Here is a 14745-nt window from a genome sequence, read left to right on the forward strand (position 1 = left end):
AGGAACTGCAACAGCCAAGCCCAGAAAATATATCAGCAAAATACGGATACAGTTGTACCCTCCTGCCCCCGTTGCCTAGCAATGGGTACCAAGCACCAAACCAATTCTGATCTGTTATCAACACACCTCAGAGGCACTAAGAGGTCTAACGTCCATGAATTTGTCTAATCTCCTTTTAAAGTCACCTGATTTGTTGACCCTTCCTGCGTTAATGCCCATTCATATGCAAACCAGCACGTATACCCATGTTGAACCATGAGTGGGAAAGCAGTCAGCTTTTGCACAGCACCCCACCAATATGACCTGCTTCTGAGTCAAAAACAACTCTGTCACACAAGCATTCAGATTTAGGAGTTGGAAGCATTAACTCAGACAAGCATTCATCTGTTAATTGTCTTACACATTCAAGTTAATTTGCAGATGGGCAAAGCCACTCACTTGGCTGAAAGAAAAAAAACGTACTATTCCCCCTCTCACAGGTTTAATCCATCCATCAGAGACAGAAAAGAGGATCTGGGAGAAACAAGACACCAACCACAGAGTAGCCTTTGGATTAGGATCTGGCCCAAGAGTAGAGAAGAATTAGGAATAGGCAATGAGGCATCCAGCTGAACCTTCTTGGGGACCAATGTCCTTGGATTTGAGCAGAGTCATTCTTTCAAGCTGGGCACTGAAAAAAAATATTTGGAGGATTCTGGCTGGATTTGAGATGAAGGTTTTTAGATTGTTCTTGGAGTTGTTCAGCAAACAACGCTGTATTGAACTGTTTGATCTATTAGGAAGGGGACAACACATGTCCCTTAGGCTGTAGACACATACATACACACACTTTGTGTCTGCAAGCCCCAAAATTCCTTGAGGATCGAGGGATTAATTTCTTTTTAACCCTTTTCATATGTATGTGTGTTTGTGTGCATCTGATAAGTTTTGTGGTCCCTTAATGCTTATTACTCATTTTACTCCCATCACTGATACTGAATTTGTTTACGAAACACAGATTTTCCTAATATTCTGGATATGTGTTACACAGTTTTGTAAGTTGCTTATTTTTATTTGATTGAATCTTCATAAAAGGAGTTGTAATAAATGCATAAATAAATGAACCAACTCAGACACTGCGTAAAATTGAAATTTGCTGCAGAAATTCTCTGATTCAGAAGCTGCTGACAGCTTTACTCAGGGAGGACCAAAAAGTCCAAAGCAGCACTATTTTCACAAAATTTTAGTTGGAGAGAGATTTCCTGATGGTGGGGGGGCAGGGTGTCTCTGTTTTGGAATTTCCTTTCCTTTTAGCCATTTTTTTAAATTTTCCTATTTTTTAAAAATATTTCATTATTATTATTATGCTTTCTGAGTGCTTTAAATGTCTTTTCTTTCCTTTGGTACCTTTTCCATTTTTTAATTTTAGTTTTATACACAAATAAGTCAGTTATGTAAAATGTAATTTTTTTAATATAATATTAAAATTTTAAAAAGAAAGATAAAAACTAACAAGAACTAATATTTAGAGTGAAGAAGGAAGAAAAGAGAGAGAAATAAGAAAAGAACAAAGCTAAAGGTGCAGGGAAAAAAATAAAAAAGACTTTTTTTCTTTTTCTTTTTTACCCTTTTCATATGTGTGCGTGCATATATATATATTACACTCATACACCGTTTTAATATTTATTTAATATTTATCAGTGATGTTAAAGATCTTAGATGACCTACCAAGACAACATAGATTTTTAATAAATTGGGTGATTTAAAACCTACATTTTTAAAATTCATTCTCACAGAAGAAGAATTTTCCTAGATGATGGCTAGGTTAAACATAAACCAGAAGAAATTCTGAATTGCTAGATGCATTGTCATCTTGATTAATAAATCTTCCGAATTTTTCATGGAACAAAAAAAATTATTCATAAGGGTGAATTTTAGAATTTAATGTTAAAAGTGAGAGCTATAACAACAGGGTAGCACTTCTTTATTATGGTCTGGCCAAAGGTGCTTTGCTCATCTTCTGAACGAAGGCATCAAGAGACAAAGTCTCTTGATGAACTTTTTGGCATTTTGTTCCCCCACCCCAACAATGTCCAGGCCTCTGTGTTTGATGGCCTATCAGGTAATTATGACTTTAACCAAAGTTTGGGTCCTTTACTAATTTTAATAGTTTCAAACCAATCGCATGCTCAGTCATGAAAAGTACTGCAAGCTTGTTTTTTGAAATTAGATTTGGTAATTCCATGGCAACTCCTAAATCCATCTCAGTGTGAACATGCTTTTTTTAAAACTCTTCATAAAACTTGTTCTCAGATTGACTTTTTTTGGGGGGGGGTTCAATCTTCGTTTGATCAAATAGATGATTGCAATATATGTTTGATTGCACTTCCAGGCCATGTTCCTGCTACATTATTGTTTTAAAGAAAAACATTCTACTTAAAACAAATTGCTTGAAGAGACTCATATTTTATAGAGCAAATGGATCAAGAGTTTGAGAACTTTTATATATATATGTATATATAAATAGGCATACTGCAAACTTATAGTCTCTTTTGATGTTTCTAGGGCATCCAAAGAAGAAACAAACATTGGCAAATGAAAATTTGGAAAACAAATCAAGGAGATTTTGAATGATGATGAGACTAACGGCTGCTAAAGTGGAACTTAATTATTTTTATGTACTCAATACCAAACACTCATTGAATAATATCAAGAATGATTATTGAGAGTGATCAAGTCAGATTCACTGGTTCAACAACAACATTTTCAGGACATGCTCAAGGCAAAATGCGATATAATGTGAATTTGATAAATCAGCAATTTTTCATTGCTATTCCAAACTTCAAAATATTGATTTAAAGGTTTCAGATGAACAAATGAAATATTCTTTTAATAAAATAGATCTCCGAAAGGTTACTCAGGATCATACTACTTATTTAGCTGCTCCATTATTGCTTCAAGAATTAATAGGTACTATTAGATGTGTGAAATTAGTTAATACACTTTTCCTTCTTCCTATTTCAGGGAGAGTTATAAGAATGTGTTTTCATATAGACTTATGAAAATCCAAAGGCTTATAGCAATGGCTTCCCTTTTAAAGATGCTTTTATAACTTCGATTCAGAGCTGGTCAAGGTCCTACAGATTGTGCAAGTTATTGCCCAAGCTCTTAGTTAATTAATGCTAACATTCTGACCAGCTCAAATTTCAAACTCTATTACCTTCAAAGTGTCATCCTGCCCAATCTGATTTTAAAAAGGATGTCAAGCCCCAGTATTAGATCATTAAGTCCTTGATACTCAGTCAGGTACACTGGATTTGGTGGTGATGGTCTCCAGTATGGTACAGTTTAAATATGTAGAACTTACCTTGCATAAATATTTTTATCCCTAAGTTTATTGATTGAATTAAAGCCGGCATTCCACAGATTGAACTATTTCTTCACCTATCTGAATGTTGCATGGAAGTTGTGAAGGATGTCTGCTTTCCCCTCTTTTTATTTAAATGTAACTTTGGAAACACTGATCTGTTTTAGCAGCCTCCTCCTGTTAGGGTGGAACACACATTTTTGCTACAGGCTTGATGGTATTTTATGTGTTATTGATAATGAACAATATTCCTTACCTAACTGTATGATGATGGTATAATACTTTGGTAAACGGTCAGATTACTCAGTTAATTGGAAAAAGTCTTACATTCTCTCTAAGTGGTAAATATCATATTCTGTAAAAAAAAAAGAGAGAGATTAAAAAAGGGGGGGGACTTACATAATGTCTGAATTCCCTCAAAGAATGCCTTTAAGGAATAATTATATCTTGGTATAATTATTCCAAGAAAGATTTCTTCATTTATAGAAATTAGTATTTCAAACTGTTTATGTCAAATTAATATTGAAATCAATATATGGTTAAAAATCTTATGGGTTTATAGAAAACAATAAATGATGCTGAAATGATACTTCAAGATTTTTATATTCTCTCAGGGGGATTCCCATCTTAATAACTGCAAAGTGTTTTTAAACAGAGTGACAAGATATTTAAAAAGACTCTTTTCCTTATCTGAATTCCAATTTCCACCCAAGGATGGGGGTTCACTTTTACTGGATTCCAGCATTATCACTGAACTTAAATTTTGACTTCAGTTTTCTTGTGAAAATGTGACTTATCCCCAAAACATTAAAATAACAACAACAACAACAACAACAACAATTTAAAAATAGACACAGAAAATTAGGTTACCCCTTTAATATCTTTGCAGGGCCTTGGTACCTGCTGTAATTATACATCCATCGACTTTCTTGTGTTGAATTTTGCAAGGCATATTTGGATGATGCAGGAATGAAACTTAAATTTGATCTTAATTCACATGAAAAACTGACACTCAAGAATGATCCCAACCTGAAACGTGCAGCCGAAAGATACACCACAAAGCAGCTCGCTCTGCCTCTGAAGATGTCAGCCACAACTGCCAGTGAAATGTCAGGACACCAAAAAACTAGGCCATGGCCATCCAGCCCAAAATCTCATCCAGTTGATTGACCCCAGCCGTGATAATCTTGATAAAACCTTATTCTGGAGTTCTTACACTTTGGAGCAGTTTACTGTTACAGTCTTTTAAAACATTTGATGTGATGCAAGCAGAATTTTATAACTTGACCTTGATGCATTTGTTATGTCTGTAATTCCTAAACAATTATCGAACTGGAAAAAGCTTTGGAGGTTCCAAGGTCTCAGTTAAATTTTATGCACGACTGAAAAATATTACGAAGATAGATATGGGAAACCTACAAGAAACTTGGAATAAAGTGTTGAATGTTCCATTTTAACAAGTCTATGGATTAAAGTTCTAAATAATGTTCAATTTGTATCCTATGATCTGAAGGCGCAATTAATTTTTTGTTTGTTTATTGGACATCTCAGAAGATGTTCACCAAGGGCAGGATCCCAATCTCAATTTATTGGAAATGTAATATTATGGAGAGGATAATGACTCCTATGTTTTGGGCTTGTTATATAGTCACACAAATTTTTGGTTTAATATTCATCAGGTCATTGGGTTGTTAATATGATACTTGAAGATAAATGAGGCTTAAAGATGTGAATGTGTTATTGAATTATATACTGAAAATATGGAATCTACGCAGTGTAAAGCATTTTGGATTTATTATACTTGGCCTACAGCTAAGAAGATGGGAAAAACACCCATATCTGATTTAATATGAATTGATTTTTATTGACATGGTAGACAGTTAAATCAGTATTACTTGATGAGTCCACATTTAAGAACTGAGCCTTTTTTTAATCCTATATATTTCTATCCCATTAGGTGTTCTGTTTTTATTTTTCTTCCTTTTCTATTTACTTTTTTAATACATTTGTATTTTTTGTAGTTGGCTAATGTATTTTTTCTGTTTGTTTCTATATTAATGCAATAAGAACAAGAATAAGCCTCTAGAAAATGGTTTAAAAAAAAACTTGGCCACATCCTGCTGCACTGGTCGACTGGGGGAGAAAGCATCTTCTTCCCTGAAAGTACGTAGCACAGATTCCACAGTATTCATTTGTCCCAGCCTATTTCCTTCAGCATATCACAGAATTGCTCTGCATGCATAGATTTTGAAAAGATTTAGCTGCAAAACAACTTTGGAGAACTCGGATTCCTGAGGACAAAGATGAGTTCTGGTGCCTATGCACATCTAAGATTGAGTAGCTTTGCCTATAGACCCCCAGGGACCAAATATCTACTTTCTTTGTCAAATATTAACTATCTGTCAGGGCTAAGGGATCTCTCACATTCTTATCAAATAGTCTTTGTGAGATCACTCTGATCATTTCCCCCTGCAGTCTCCGTTTTTATGCAATGTTTTCTCATAAACCACGCTATTCTGTCTGCATATGTACCCAGAGAAAACAAATGCTACTGCTGGTGTTTTGTTTTGACCTCAGTCCAAGTCAACATCTGCTCCCCTGAAGCAAATGTGAGCTTTGTTTTCTTTCTGCCCCCTCCTGTTCAATGCTGTAACTAACTCATGGCTAGCAAATGATCATTCCTGAGACGTGAGAGGATCAAAGAGTAAAGATACCAAGCAAGCATTTGGGCAGATATGATCACTTCAACACTCGGCAAATCAGGTTATCAGCAAAACGTTCTTCCAAGAAACACAATCGCCCACGACAATTCGTTGTCTTGTAATCCTATAGCGCCATCTAGTGAGACATTTCTCAGATGTGCGGGCTTCCAGCAGCACACATTATGTGATATTACAGCTACGCTAAGAAAAATGAAAGACAATTCAGAGAGTGGATCTGCAAATCACGGAAGAGCCAGTAGGGTGTAGTGATTAAGGTGCTGGATTAAGAGTGGGGAAATCTGGGTTCTAGTCCTCCCTTAGGCATGGAAGCCAGCTGGAGGACTGGGGCCAGTCACTCCTTGTCATCCGAAATCAGCATCAGGCTCTGCAACATGCTGGCTGAAAAATTAAATTCCTCATTGCATCATACGTCAGGGGCAAGCACAGGGTAGAACAAGCAGGCCCCACCATCAAGCAGGACTAAACCTAGGAACAGTTTAAAATGTTGACCTGGAAACTGCCACCATGCTGTATCCTTGCGTTCCTCTTGAAAAAAATTAAGAGTTTTCCACAAGAGGCCAACTGAATAAGAGCTTTTAATTTTGAAAGCTAGTAAGGCAAGAGACTGAGATAATAATAGGGCAGCTCGCGATGATCAAACAAAGAAATTACCATAAAATCAATAAAACATGAAAGATAAAAGATAGCAAGCGCAGAGAAGCGAGGGCTCTCTCTCCCCCACACCAAAGGCTAGGGGAAGATCCAGGTCTTCACAGGTCTTCTAAACAGCAGCAGAGTGGGGGCCATCCAGAACTTGGGGGGGGAGCCTCATTCCGGAGGGCAGGCGCTGCCACAGGGAAAGCACACTTCCGGGGTCCCAGTAGATGACATTGTTTAATTGAAGGAAGATGACCAAGCATTTGTATAGGCAATTTTGTGAATGCTCCGTGTGCCTTGCAAAAATGCCAAGTTTTTTATTTGTCTGCTTCTTTATTGAATTTATATAGCCACCCATCTCACTTGCATGTGACTCCAGGCAACATATACAATTAAAACTAAAACTAAACAACCAATATAAGTTATCCATTAAAAACAATTTAAAACAATTTAAAAACTATAACAACAAAAAGACAGGGAAGAATTACTTGCTGTACCAAATGATCTGACTTCCCATAATGATATGAATCACGTTAAGTATTATGCTTTCAGTTTTCATCTCTTTAGCTTTGACTTTCTCCAGCATGTTTTTTTAATCTGTTCAATCCATTGTCTGGTTCTCAGAGACTGCCTGGACAAGTCCCTGCAGTTTTCTTGGCAAGGTTTTCCAGAAGTGGTTGGCCACTGCCTCCTTCCCAGGCAGTGAGAGAGGGAGACTGGCCCAGGGTCACCCTGCTGGCTTTGTGCCCAAGGCGGGACTAGGACTCACCGTCTCCCGGTTTCTAGCTACACCAAACCGGCTCTCCTTCTCTAGCATGCATTTATCTTAAAGTTGAATACAACAGACAGAGCTTTCCCATTTCAGTAAGAGCACCTGGAAATGTCTTGTCCCTCATCAATGGCAGATTCCATTCTTCCTTAGGTGCTCTCTTCCAGGTGTCCCTCAGAGAGATGGAAGTGAGGACAGCAAAGCTTGCCAAGGCCCTTCATCCATACTAGGAGCTGCACAACAACAAATGCATTCCCCAACCCATCACTATTCATTGTTGGCATTGTTTGTACCATTAGTACTAATTAACCTTTGGATCACCCTGAAAATGTAGAATTGAAGGGTAATTCAATATTATTTTAAAGGAAGCTTTGAAGTTATGTGTTTGCACTGAGTTAGTAGTAGTTATTGTAGGCACTATTCCAAAGAAAAAACAGTGCACGCAGCAGCAGGCGCAATTGGGTTTCTCCCTGCCCTTAGGGCCCACGGCACCTCCCACGCTGAGGCTTTGCTGCTAGAGCTGGGGGCATTTCTATGCAATTCACAACCAGAAGGGTTGTGGTTGCATAAAGCCACCTTGTATGGATCCCAGCACAACTGAGAAAATTATGTATCACGTGGTAAGGGATCTTGTGCTATTTTAGGGAAGTGATTGAAAAGATGACCAGCTTCCCTTGGGATTTCTGTGGCTTTTTAAGGTAGGTCACATCTCCTACCAGGCTTTTAGGGCTGTGAAGCACCTCAAGACTTAAAGGCCCAAATGGGCTTCAGAGTGCTTGGGTATACAAGCAGAACATCTTGGAAAGACCTTAAAGAGCTCTGCATTATCCTGTGATCCTGGAGGAAGTATGGAGGAGGAGGGGCAATTTGGAGAAAGCATCCAATACAAAGAAAATCGAAGAATTTTCCTTTGTTCACCCAGGTTGGAAGACATTGGAATTTCATGGCACCCCCACAAACCTGGGTTTTTCCTACGCAGCATACGTGACAGGACACATTCACAGGTTTTCTCCACTGGCAGGAGGACCCCAGTCCGAAAGTGGTCGATTTGATCAGCCAGTTCGCTTCCTGTTGGGATTTAGCCTTGTCCTCCTTTCTGTAAGGATGGCGAACTTACTTGCTGGGTGGAGGGCATTAAAACCTCACAGCAGAGCCCTCTTCTCAAGGCTCCCCAATAAAGATACTTAGGAGAGGTTGTCACTCATCAGGCTGAATTTCTTGAACATCCAGCTGGGAATTCTTAGCCCTCCAATCAGCCCAGCTCTGGGGAAGACAGACTGAAAGGTGCCTTACGCTTTGGACGTTCCTGCTCAAAGCCAGCAATGCAGAAGTTAACGAACCTTGTGCCAAATGTGAAGCATGCAAAATAGCTGGGCCATTGTGTAATCTTACATGTGGGAAAAGGTTTCCATGAGATTTTCTCCCTTTCGAGCCAATGGATTAAATAATGGATCAAATCTCCAAATAAAAAAAAATAAAAAGAATACAGAGAAAACAGGAGAAGGCAACTAACAACTTCCAGAATTTTAAAGAATCAACAGTCTGGATGACTGGATTAGTTAGCTGAGTAAGATTTGCCTTAGCCCAGGGTTCCTCAACCTTGGCAACTCTTCAGAATTCTGGGAGTTGAAGCCCGCACAGCTTAGAGTTGCCAAGGCTGAAGAACCCTGCCTTAGCCTATCTTCAAAGCTCCTTGCAGGGAAAATAGTTGTGATCATCTGGGTGCCCTAAGTAAGGTTCTTACTCTTCTGTTCCTCTCTCCTCTCTTTCAAGCTTCACGGTACACAGAGGATAAGGGAAAGCCACTCTCTTTGGGAAGAATGGTTCTTGCTTTGCCCAATTAAACAAAATGACCCCTCCATCCCAACTTGAAGCTAGGCAGTAAATCAGATAAATTATCTAGGGGCCAAACCTACCTTCCTGCAGTTTTGTAAGGGCAGAGAACACTTTTCACTGCTTCTGTCATTGTACAAAAAGCTTGTATGGGGGAAGGGGGTTGCATGAAACAAACACGAATTTCTATTCGGGTCTCTCAGTATGGGGCCAATTTATGGATGTTTGCGTGCTCCCAACCGGGTCTTGCAAGTGTGTCCACTGGCCCAAAAAAGTTGGAGACCACTACTTTAAAGTCTACGAAGGTGGCACTTTGGAGAATTAAATCATTCTTGGCTCAAAACCTAGAGATTCACAATGATTAGAGAAATAAGTCTTCAATAAGAACTCCTCCAGCAAATAGCCTTGATAAAGGATTATGAAACGGTGAAAATACTCCTTGAAGTTGGAGTGAAGTTACTCCTCGCCTTAATCCACAATCTGGAAAGGAGAAGAAAGTCCAAGATTTTAAAAAGGGAGAAGCAGCAAGCTTTTGAGCAGGAGGGAAAGACCTGACTAGTTATAGGCTAGTTTTCTAAGCCACCCAAAGGACCAGTAACATCTCACTCACTTTGAGTCAACTTTGAGTGAGACGGGTGGGGAATAAATTTGATAAATAAAATAAACAAACAATCACCCAATCATGGATCTAAAAGCTCAGACAATGGCTGGTGACAATGTTGACCGTGAATATATAGAAACATTCTGAAAAAGGCATCTGCTGAGTAAAATCACCAATTTTACTCAGCAACATTCTGCATGTGCTAATAATTTTATCACACATGTCCCAGTTAAACTTCAATGAATTGTTCAGTTTGTAAAAAGCAGAGAGTTTAAAGTAGCAACAAACTCAAAGAGGGGGAACACAGCACCAACAATGTAAAGTCAAAGGCAGACCAGTATCAAAAGCTTCAATTGTTTTTTATTTTGCTGTACATCAAGAAGCCAGTTCACATGATCAGTATTGGCAGGTTTATCATGTAAGATTTTATTCATAAATAATCCACAGTAAAAGAGGTAATATAGTATATTTTTCTTTAGTAATGTGGTATTTTATATAATAATTTAAGCTTGGAAAGATAAAAAGGATTTTATACATATTAAACACAAAGCACCACTAGCATTACACACCAAAATGTATTTCAACTCAGATCTTATATAACTTCTGATGGTTCAAATCTCTTTTCTAAAGAGAGTCAAATTCCCTTCTAGAAAAAAGCAACATGGTATGTCTCGTGCTAGTTGTTAAATCTATGAAATGACATGAAATTTCTTTGCTACTAGATTATCTACAAGCTTAGATTGCCAGTTAAGCTGTTAAAAATTACTAATCACTAATGCCAATTCATTTCCATTTCAAATCTTTATAAAGAAATGCAGTTTTTTCAAGTGGAGTGCACATGGACCTAATTTAATCCTTACATACCCAGAACATTCAAATAGAATGTAACTGTTGACAATATCAAAACTTTACACTCACATACAGAATTCATTTCATTCATTAACATGAACTTAGTTTGATGACACCGGTCAAAATCTCAGATCATTTCATGAAAGGAAGTCAGTGTTCCTATTTTTCATCAGCTCTCAGAAATCACAGCAATGAACGTAAGTTCCTACACATTCTCAAGATGAAACGCAAATTCCGTCCAGAAATGAGTCTCTCTTTTCCAGAAATGGGATTGAAAGCTGTCATAAAAAAGGTTCATTTCATTATGCTCTGGCTTTATATGGGCAGATGTTATACACACGTGGCCAAAATAATCCAAAATTAGGAAGAGGCAGAGTGTTATAACCAAAGCTGAGAACATCATCCAATCTCTCAAAGACAATTATACAAAATCCACAAAATTGAGTGATTAACACACAATATCTTTTGGTGCTTAACCCATCCCGAGCTACAAGCATGCAAGTTCATACTACCTCTTACAAAGCCAGAAGAAATAAATTCTTCTCACTCCCTCAAAAGAAGGTTCCCCCCCCCCTCTTTGACGTCTTCAGCTCCACACCACAACATGGCCCTTGTCAAAGAACCTAGGCTTTTCTCCAGCATTCTTCTTTCATTCTTTAAGGTGGGCGTTGGGATTTGCCTCATTTACATGTTCTAAATACACATTTTAAAACCTGGGGGTCGCTTGCATTTCACTAACCCCAATTTTGAGATCCTGTGGCCCTGAAACTCTACCCCATAATTCCTACAATTCAGTTCGTTTTCCCACCATTTTGAGACAGGAAACACATGGAAATTGTTAAGTCTGAAAAGAAGCTTAACAACCAAGCTCTCAAACAGGGAAAAAGGAAGAAAACTCTCCCAGCCAGCTCTGCCACTAAGCATCACCTTCCCACCCGCTGCAGTGCTGGGTCCTATTAAGCGTGACCAACAGTACATCAACAGATTGTCCTCCCTGTTTAAACAACTCAATACAGCTTCTTCTGATTCCATACAAATTCTGTACCCAACTACAGCCCAGCTTGGAAGAAGATCAGACAGGGCTGCAACCTCAGAGGGTGGAATCTGAATTGGATCCCCCTCTTGCCTCAGGCTCCTCCTAAGATTAAGGAAGTCCGATTTCAGAGAACCCAAAGAGGGTGCTGCTCAGCTTGGAGTTGAAGATGTGCCGATTAGCCAAAAATCAGTTTCTCTCTGCTTTGGCAAGGAAGTATTCAGATCCAGCTTTTGATCCTAGACTTTTTTTTTAAAATATTTGTTGAAAAAGGTGGTTGCACCTTTAAAGTGAGCAAGTTTGCCAAGTGATTTCTTCAAGCTTTTTTTTTTTTTAAAGTCCCAAAATGCATTCAGGAGCATTATCTCTAGGGCATCCTTGAATATCCATGTGACTACACACTGCAGTGGGAGAAAATCTGCTGTGATGAGCCACTGTGAGGACCCAGAGCATTTTAACTGTAAACGAAGGGGTCTGAAGTAACCTCCTGGCAAGTCTGTAGATTTAAGACTTTCCCATGTTGAGAGCAGCTCAGGCTCTGAAAGTCCTAACTCTGTCCCCAAACTCGGGGACAGAGAAATTGGGTTCAGCCATTTGGCTGGTAAAATAGTAGCTACAGATGGAAGCCAAGAGTTTGGATAAAGAAATGTCTGCAGCCCCCAAATCTCTGGACTTCTTGGAGAACTCTGCAGTGCTCCAAAGAACTTTAAATTGCTAGATTCAACCAGCTTTTTGAAAATGTGAAGGAAGTTGTACCCACCAATACGAGTTCCGTGGCAGTCTACATCAAAATACAGCCAATATAATATTCTGTATGAGGAGGGAAGCTTGACTGCATTTTAATGTAGACTGAATAGTATATTCTTTATTACAACTGAACTGGGGCAAAATATTCAATTTGATTAGAAAAGACGGTGAGGGTTGCTATACACCACATTCAATTGCTCTATAAGTATAATCTTACAGCGACAGCTGATCCCTCCTGCTCTGGTCCAATCCTCCACTACTACAGTTGCCAGTCAACTCAAGTATGAATTGAGATCAAAACAAGGGACCCACCTTCATTTCTGCCTGTTTTGGAGATGCAGGCAGTCAAACTTAGCAACCCTGTACCAAAACAACACTATGAATTCCAGACAGAAATAAAAGCAATGATTTTCAGAAAAAAGGGGCAAAAGGCTTATAAATACACAGTTTGCCACATGAAATGTCAAATGTTTAGCATTCTGCATCTGAAGTTTATAAGCAGTTACTGCTTCTCAGAATTCTATTGCTGAAAACACCTCCTCCCTTCCCATTTTAGGCCTTTACATCTCTAATCCTATACAACAATTTTGCAATTAAATCCAACTAATATTTATCCTTATCCATCAGAAAGATACATATGCATGTCTATACACATATACAAAATGCAAAGTATACCTAATAGCACACGTATTTTCCTAAGACCAACTTATCAACCCATAAATACAGAAAGCTTACCCTTATCTACATGGCCTTTTATGTATAATATAGCAAAGATAGGAAGCTGCTTTATATTGGGACAGATGGTTAATTCATCTAAGCTGAGACTGTCAACAGAGTTGGATGCTGCCTCTCCAGGACGGCAGACTGGAATCTTTCCAGCCTTAAATGGAGATTTGGCAATTTCCATATGCAAAACAAGAGGTCTGCCACTAAATCACTACTTGCTCCCATCAAATGGCAAAAGATATACCCCTCAGCTATATAAGTTCTTTGCTCAGAAATGCCAGTAAAGCTAATAAAACAAAACGAAATAGAACCCAACTGAATGTAGCTGTCTGCTCTATGACCAATGTGACAATGTTTAAAAACCAATTTATCTTCCTCTGTTCATGTCTGAAGAAAGAAGTTCACATCATTAGTAATGGCACTGAAAGTCATACGTGAGGGCAGAAGGGGACTTGAAAGTATTATTTTCCCTCAAGACCATTATAAGTAGAATCCAATTTTTCTCTGTTCATGCTTGTAAACAAGTAATGCACACAACTTACTTCCAATAGGTGCTTCTAGTCTCATGCAAGACATGTTTTAGCCTAGACGCTGCTTTCAAGTCTTCCACATCCTCTGCAACAATGCAGAAACAGCAAGTATACAGATGTCCATTTGACAAATGTACTTTGTAATGTGCGTCTAGTCACTACAACCTGACATTGTGAAGTGCAGTTGTAAGAATGTTCAATCACTCCTTATGCCCTCAGTAATTTTTTCTTTAATACAAATTAGGCACTTGCATAGAGTACAGTTGTGCTCCCTTTTGCTAATTTGTCACAAGAATATACATGCAATTATGGACCATTATGCATACCATGAAAATGGTACTTTCCTCCATGACCTTTCAAGCTGCTATAGAAAGTTTTCACTTTTGATCCAAACTCAGCTGCAGACTTACTTGCTCCAATTAAATATATTTAAAATCCACCAAAAAGGAACTTCTAATGCAGCAACAGAATGTTTCAGTGGTGCTCCCATAAAATCATTGCAAATCACAACTGAAAGAGGAAAGTGAAAATAACTGTGCTAAGTTTGCATCATGCCTATCAACAGGACTAAGAAGGCAGCATAAATAGAAAATGGCAACAAATCTATGAACTGTCATATTTTGTAATTTTATTTCCTCCAAACTGGTATCTAAAAATACATTTTCTATTAATTCTGAAACCATGCATAGTGGGTATATGGGTGTTTTCATATTACAACTCAATTAAGGAAAGCCAGTGCAAATACTCTCTCTGAGCCGTGACAAAATCCAAGTGCGTCTTTGCATTATAATTGAAAACACAGTTGTTCAGGTTCATGTCACCAATTTCAACATGATTTATTTCTGGGAAACAGACTTAGAATCACCTCTGCCCTTACAAAAAACATAAACCCCTCTTAAAGCTTTAAAGGACTGCTTGAGAAAATCTGCACCGATACCTAGTACAACCACAT

Source organism: Candoia aspera, chromosome 5 (genome assembly GCF_035149785.1).
Source record: "Candoia aspera isolate rCanAsp1 chromosome 5, rCanAsp1.hap2, whole genome shotgun sequence".
NCBI classification, from domain to species: Eukaryota; Metazoa; Chordata; class Lepidosauria; order Squamata; family Boidae; genus Candoia; species Candoia aspera.